General features: G+C 45.5%; 1 long non-coding RNA gene across 1 annotated transcript; it reads right to left on the reverse strand.

Annotated features, from left to right (window-relative positions):
* Positions 1-3,013: 3,013 nt before the first annotated feature.
* LOC141049976 (uncharacterized) lies at positions 3,014-7,398 on the reverse strand. Its single transcript, XR_012220464.1, has 3 exons — positions 6,881-7,398; positions 6,641-6,780; positions 3,014-4,342 (listed from the first exon to the last, which is right to left on the reverse strand). It is a non-coding gene; the product is annotated as an uncharacterized lncRNA (long non-coding RNA).
* Positions 7,399-7,853: the final 455 nt, after the last annotated feature.

The raw sequence follows: 7,853 nt of genomic DNA on the forward strand, positions 1-7,853 counted from the left end.
GAGCAGAAAGGTGCACCTCACAACTGATGCATGGTCCAGTCGGCATGGCCAGGGCCGTTACGTGTCCATCACTGCGCACTGGGTTAATGTGGTGGATGCAGGGTCCACAGGGGACAGCGGTGGTGGGACAGTGCTGCCTAGCCCACGGTATAGGAAACAGTTGGCTGTAGGCATTCGACCCTCCTCCTCCTCCTCCAGAAGCGAAAGCTCGTCCACAGAGCGCAGTCGTACGAGCATTCCATCTGCAGCTGCCACTGTTGCACACGATGTGTCCCCCTATCGAGCAGCTAGTGGAAAGCGTCAGCAGGCTGTGTTGCAGATGATGTGTTTGGGCAACAGACACACCGCCGAGGTGCTGGCCGAGTACTTGAAGCGACAAACTGAGTCATGGCTGTGCAGTGTACATCTTGAGGCAGGCAAGGTAGTTAGTGATAACGGCCGTAATTTTGTGGCAGCCATAGCCCTTTCACAACTCAGCCACATACCTTGCTTGGCTCACACCTTGAACCTGGTGGTGCAGTGCTTCCTCAAAAATTATCCGGAGTTAACAGCCCTGCTCCAGAAGGTGCGAAGACTGTGCGCGCCCATCCGCCGGTCGCCTGTACACTCCGTTCGCATGCAGAAGCTGCAGCGATTGCTCCACCTTCCCAACCACCGCCTCATTATCGACATTGCAACAAGGTGGACATGGTGCACATGGTGGAGCGGCTGTGCGAGCAGAGGCAGGCCATAATGCATTTGTGGGAGGATACACGGCCAGGCACTTTGAGAGCAGACATGGAGTTGACAGGTGTGCAGTGGTCGAAGCTGAAGACCTCTGTAAAGTCCTTCAGTGTTTTGAGGAATGCACACGGCTGGTAAGCGCAGACGACACCATCCTAAGCATGAGCATCCCACTTATGCGTCTGCTCATGCAAACTTTGATGCACCTTAAGGAGCAGGCGTCTGCAGCCAATGTTGATGAGGAGGAAGAGGAGGAGGGAATCCTTGATGACATTCAGCCATTGTCTGCTCAGGGACCTCTCCTGGACGAGGTGGAGGAAGAAGAGGAGGAGGAGGATGATGATGGGGATGATTACTTAGGGGAGGAGGATGCATCTCGTGGGGCAAGTGAAAATGTTGGCGTGGCAAGGTCTGGTACAGGGTTTGTGCGTGACTGGAGGGATGTGGATTTGCCAGAAAGTGCTCCTCCACCCAGCACTCGCAGTGCATCATTGACACCGGGAACATTGGCCCACATGTCAGATTATGCCTTGCAGATCCTAAAAAGGGACCCCCGCATTGCCAAAATGATGAACGATGACGACTACTGGTTGGCCAGCATCCTGGATCCACGCTATAAAGGCAAATTACAAAACATCATGCCACAGGAGAACCTTGACCTAATATTGGCTAATAAACAAGCAACTCTGGTAAATCGATTGCTTGAGGCATTCCCAGCACACAGCAGCGGTGATGGTTCTCACACGAGCCGTACGGGCCAGTGGCAGCTTGGCAGAGGTGTTCGTGGTGCACACAGCAGAAGTGGCATTGGAGACAGGGGTTTCATGACAATGTTGTGGACTGATTTTTCAAATACCGCTCACACAACTGGTAATACTGCATCGATGGAAAGTGACATGAGACAGCAGTTGTCAACTATGGTTACAAACTACTTTTCCTCCCATATCGATGTTCTCCCACACAGGTCATTCCCCTTTGACTATTGGGCCGCTAAACTGGACACCTGGCCTGAATTGGCACAATATGCCTTACAGGAGCTCGGTTGCCCAGCTGCAAGTGTGCTATCGGAAAGAGTCTTCAGTGCAGCTGGATCAATCCTGACAGAAAAAAGGACCCGTCTGTCAACCCAAAATGTGGATGATCTAACCTTCATTAAAATGAACCATGCATGGGTTTCCAAGGATTTTTTCCCACCTTCCCCTGATGACACATAGGGTGACAGAAAAATGGCTTGCTTTGGTCCACCTCTTCCTGGGACTTCACCTATTTCGCCTTTTGCATCAGCTGAATGTCCAACATCAACATATGCCACTTTCTAAAACTCCCTAACTGTGCTGCCTCCCCCCCATGGCCGGGGTCACCACCTAGCGCACGACACCGTGCGAGTGCCGTTGCCCTGGACAGGTGGGTAGGCTGACTCTTGGGCGCGGGCACTGGCACAGGGTCCCTCATAGTGCAATCAAGTGTCTCTGACGGTGGTGGTGCACACCCGCCGTCAGACACACCGCTGTACTATGAGGGGCCCAGTGCCAGTACCGACGCCCACGAGTGGGCCCCCCTTGCTTGGGCAGGGCCCCAGCATTTGCAATCTTTACCTCTCCCTGCTCCTCCGCTGTGTAATCTGGGCCGTCAAATCCATACTGTGCCTGACACCGTCTGAGCCTGCCTCCTGATGTATAGACATATATTTTGAATGTGTACGCTATCCATACATGTTATCCAGGGATACGGTACCCTTTCTAACCTTTGTGCAATCACGTGCAATCCATACTGGGCCTAACACCGTCTGAGCCTGCCTCCTGAGACATATTTTGAATGTGTACGCTATCCATACATGTTATCTGGGGATACGGTACCCTTTCTAACCTTTGTGCAATCACGTGCAATCCATACTGGGCCTGACACCGTCTGAGCCTGCCTCCTGAGACATATATTTTGAATGTGTACACTATCCATACATGTTATCTGGGGATACGGTACCCTTTCTAACCTTTGTGCAATCACGTGCAATCCATACTGGGCCTGATACCGTCTGAGCCTGCCTCCTGATGTATAGACATATATTTTGAATGTGTACGCTATCCATACATGTTATCCGGGGATACAGTACCCTTTCTAACCTTTGTGCAATCACTTGCAATCCATACTGGGCCTAACACCGTCTGAGCCTGCCTCCTGAGACATATATTTTGAATGTGTACGCTATCCATACATGTTATCCAGGGATACGGTACCCTTTCTAACCTTTGTGCAATCACGTGCAATCCATACTGGGCCTAACACCGTCTGAGCCTGCCTCCTGATGTATAGACATATATTTTGAATGTGAAAACAAGAAATAGTCAAAAATAAGCATATATAAATTATAATAAATACTGAAGAAAATAACTTCAATCCAAAAAAATAAGGCCAAAGCCTAGAAGTAATCAGAAGAGGAAATGCTCCCATTGAGAGTACACACAGAGAAAAACGGAGCAGAGAACAACATCCAATAAAAAACAATAATTTATTGATTCAAGTAAATGACAATACAAAAGTATACATATCAATAATGACTTAATAATAAAAAGGAAAAGGAGGGATACAAAGGCCAAAAACAAAGGTACACATGGTGGTCCTGTGACCAAGAGTTATAAGATCTATAAAGCGACAATATCGTATAATAAATCCCGGGCAAAAACCCATGCAGAGTATAATTAATATTGTCCAGAGCATTTAAACAAGTCAAATGCCCCTCAGTATTTAAATAGTGTCACTTACTCATGATCGCCAGTATGCCAAAGTGCACCTCTGTGACCCCCTGACGCACGTTTCGCGTTGAATGCTTTCTCAAAAGGGGTACATATAAATGCCATATCCTTAATGCTTATATAGTGTCATCAATCAGTGCCGGAGTATTTGGGCGCACGCGCCAATGACGTCACCCGCCAAGAACGTGACCTCCCACCCCCGTGGCCGTCACTAGACGGCGCGCATGTAGGTGGAACTCCACCTGCTGACGTCATACACATGCGCGCCAAGCTAATACAGATAGCCACGGGGGAAGGTGGGAGGGGCATGAGGCAAAGCGCGCGTGCGCACCATAGCCGCCATTTTGCTGAAGACCAGGGTGGCAGCCATATTGGAGAGGGTGAGAATCAGCCCAAATACACAAAAAAAGAAAGAAAATTAGAATGATCCAATGCTGAAATAGGCCGCAAGGGGGTAGTGCACGTATCGGCGCGACATTAGTGGTATTCAAGAGAATAATATAAAGTGCAAATGTGCATCTTCAGAATGACAAAGTGCAAATCTATATTTACATCATAAAATATTATGATACTAATATATACAAAAAATCGTGACAAAAAAATGATAAGGATGATACAAACACAAAAAATACACATAATTTATATGTACATAGAAAATAAACAATATGTGTGTATATAGGCAAAAAACTGAAATAACAAGAAACAAAAAAATCTTCTCATCCAATTAGACGGAATCCCTTGGTTTGTATTCAATATTCGATAGTGTCCCACATCCAGGAATTAACCCAAAATGGGATAATGGGGCATCATAACCAGCATAGGTTCCGAAGAAATAAAATCCGGCAAGGCAAAAACTATAAAGGGAAAAACTAAAAGACAAAAAGACATGACAAAATTAAAATGCGATATTAAAACGTGGGACGGTGGTGCAAATTCATTTTTAAGGGCATAAATTACATGCATACAAAGGCACACACATGTATATATGTATAAGCATAGATACATGAACGGACGCTGCCGCAGAGACTAAGACAAAAATGGGTAGAAAGGCAAAAAAAAGGGGGGGGAGTTTATTTCTAAAGAAAAGGGAGGAAGGTAAGTTTTTCATTAAGTCCCTTAGGTGTAATAGTGTCAAGAGTCACTATCCACCTACACTCACGTTGTGCCAGAAGGCGGACCAAATTGCCACCCCTGACCCCGCCGTGAACCCTATCAATGCCCCTCACCCTAAGGCCACTGGGATCAGAACCATGGCATAACAAAAAATGTCTCGGTAGAGTCTTGAGTAAAGTGGGATCCACAGCGTCCCTTGCGGCAGCGATATCACGGACATGCTCGCGCGTCCGTACTTTTAACTCCCTCGAAGTGAGACCTACATAAATCAGGGGGCAGGGGCATGTTGCGTAGTATATTACGTGAGTTGTGTTACATGAGATGTACTCACGTATTCTGTACTCCCTGCTCCCATCAGATGTACTGAAGGTCCCACTTCTATGGATATTGGGGCACGCGACACACGTGCCGCAGGGGTAACATCCGACCCTAGGATTACTCATATTGAAAATGAATTGCGACTTAGTTGTGTAGTGACTTTTGACCAAATGGTTTTTCAGGTTCCTCCCCCTACGCTGTACCATCAAAGGACGCTGTGGTAAATTCCCAGCCAAGGTCTTGTCCGTATGTAGGACTGACCAGTGTTTAGTTAATACATCACGAATCTGATCCCAACGACAGTTAGAAGTTGAAATAAATCTCACCTCCTTAGAATCAGTCAAGAGCTTCCTAGGTGAAGATACAAGAAGTTCTTCCCTTTTAGTACGCTTAGCACGTCTGTAACCCTCTCTAATGCAGCGATTACTGTAACCTCTATCACGAAACCGTTCAGTGAGGCAAGCAGATTGCTGTTCAAAGCGGGCCATAGTCGAGCAGGTCCGCCTGTTTCTTAGAAATTGTCCAACTGGGATGGCTTTAATCACAGAAAAATTGTGTGCCGAAGAGGCATGTAAAAGAGAATTCACCGCCGTTTCCTTACGATGTAAATCGGTCTCAATAGACCCATTGTCTGCCACACACAATTTAATATCCAAAAAATCAATACATTTCGCATGATGATTAAATGTAAATCTAAGGTTGAATGAATTCACACTAAGGGACTGCATAAATTTGGATAGGCTGGTCTCGTCACCCCTCCATATCATCAATACATCATCGATGTAACGAAACCAGCCCACCACCTGGTCCGCGGCGTGTGCCCCGTCCCCATAGAAAACCTGCCTCTCCCAAAAACCAAGAAACAGGTTTGCATAGGCCGGGGCACACGCCGCGCCCATTGCAGTCCCCTGTAACTGTAAATAAAATTTGTCTTTGAAAACAAAAAAATTTTTGGTCAAAGCAAACTCCAATAAATCCAGAATAAAATCAGAAAAATGGCCATCCCAGTTGGCAGTCTCAAGAAAGAAGCGGACCGCCCGAAGGCCATCGCTATGTCTAATAGAGGTATAAAGTGACTCTATGTCAATAGTTACTAAGAGCATATCTACCTCTAAGAACAACCCATCGACTTTGGTTAGGACATCAGTGGTATCTCTGACATAGGAGGGGAGCGTCTCATCCAAAGGTTTCAGATGGTGGTCAATAAATTTACAGATGTTTTCGCTCAACCCCCCTATGCCAGAGACGATGGGTCTTCCGGGAGGATTTCGGATATCCTTGTGCACCTTTGGAAGTAAGTAAAAGGTAGGTACCTTTGGATATTTGGGCACAAGGGCATCCAAAATCCTCCTCGGTACAATACCTGACTCATCAGCATGATCTAAGATGGCCCTCAATTCCAAAGAGAAAAGTACAGTGGGGTTGCCAGGCAGAATGCGATAGGTTTGTTTGTCCCTAAGTTGGCGAAATGCCTCCCTTTTGTACTTTTCTGTCGGCCAGATCACCACGTTCCCTCCCTTGTCAGCAGGTTTTATGACCACAGAATCAAGGGATTGCAGCTCTCTCAGAGCTTGTCTCTGCAACGCTGTAAGATTATCCCTACATACACTCCGTGATATCCTTCGCAGGTCCTCAGTGACCAATTTACAAAAGATATCCTCCTGTGGGCATAATGACAAGGGAGGGAACGCGAGTGAACATGGCATAATTGAACGTGGTACAATACCAATACCTACACTGTCAGATTGTTGTTCTTTCAAAAGATCCTCCAAATCAGCAACTGCTTGTTGTTCCACTGCATTAAAATCACCTTCAACACGGTGGTGTAATTTTCGTAGGATCAATTTGCGACAGAATAAGTGTAAGTCTTTCAAAACTGTAAAAAAGTCAAAGCCATTATTAGGGACAAAATTCAAGCCCAATTGTAACACCTCCAACTGTGTCTCAGAAAGGATATGTGAAGATAAATTTATTACCTGTAATCTAGAGTTTTTAACCCTACGTTCGTGATTGGCGATATGTATTGCCTCCGTTTATTGGCATGACGCCCTCTGGTAACTCTGGTGGATATTGTTGTCCTAGGATTATCAGTCCCAGAAGTCTTTGTCTGGTCAGATTTGACACTAGCTTCATCAGCGGAAGTAAAAGATGATAATGAACCAGAGCGTGATTGAGGAACAGATTTCGCCCTGGTTATCCTATTCTTCCATCTATATACTTTGTTTTCCATAGAGTCTGAATAATCTCTCTGTAATTTTTTGGACTTGACAGCACATATTTCCTGTTCCCATTTTGTCAGGTCCTTCTCATGGTCTCCATTTAGTTTGTCCAAAGCGTCAACAGTTAAAGTCTCTTTTAGAGAGATTTGAATCACATCAATCTCTTTTTCCAATTCTCCCAGTTTTCTTTCATCCAACCTAACTAACAATTCCATAAAGCCCTGAGAGCACTTATTAGCAGTCTCCTCCCATTCTTTTTTAAAAGTAAGGTCCTCAACAGAAAATGCAGGAAAAATTTGCACCCGTAAACCTCTTGGAATTAAAGAGCGGGTGAGATATTGCCCCAAAGAAGCCTTGTTCCACCACAATCTCGTCCGTCTGTGCAACAGCGTCCTAAGTTTAGAAATTTGTTCCTTTGCACCACCACCATTCGTATTAAAAATACCAACAGTATCCTCCTTAAAAACCTCCTGAAGTTGAGACAACCACGTTTGGTCTCGAGCACGGTAATCCATTTGCTTATGACTAGTAGCTGTGAATACACAGAAATCACATATGAAAACAAGAAATAGTCAAAAATAAGCATATATAAATTATAATAAATACTGAAGAAAATAACTTCAATCCAAAAAAATAAGGCCAAAGCCTAGAAGTAATCAGAAGAGGAAATGCTCCCATTGAGAGTACACACAGAGAAAAACGGAGCAGAGAACAACATCCAATAAAAAAC

This window comes from Dendrobates tinctorius, unplaced genomic scaffold (assembly GCF_039654945.1).
Source record: "Dendrobates tinctorius isolate UK_male_01 unplaced genomic scaffold, ASM3965494v1 ptg000151l, whole genome shotgun sequence".
Lineage (NCBI taxonomy): Eukaryota > Metazoa > Chordata > Amphibia > Anura > Dendrobatidae > Dendrobates > Dendrobates tinctorius.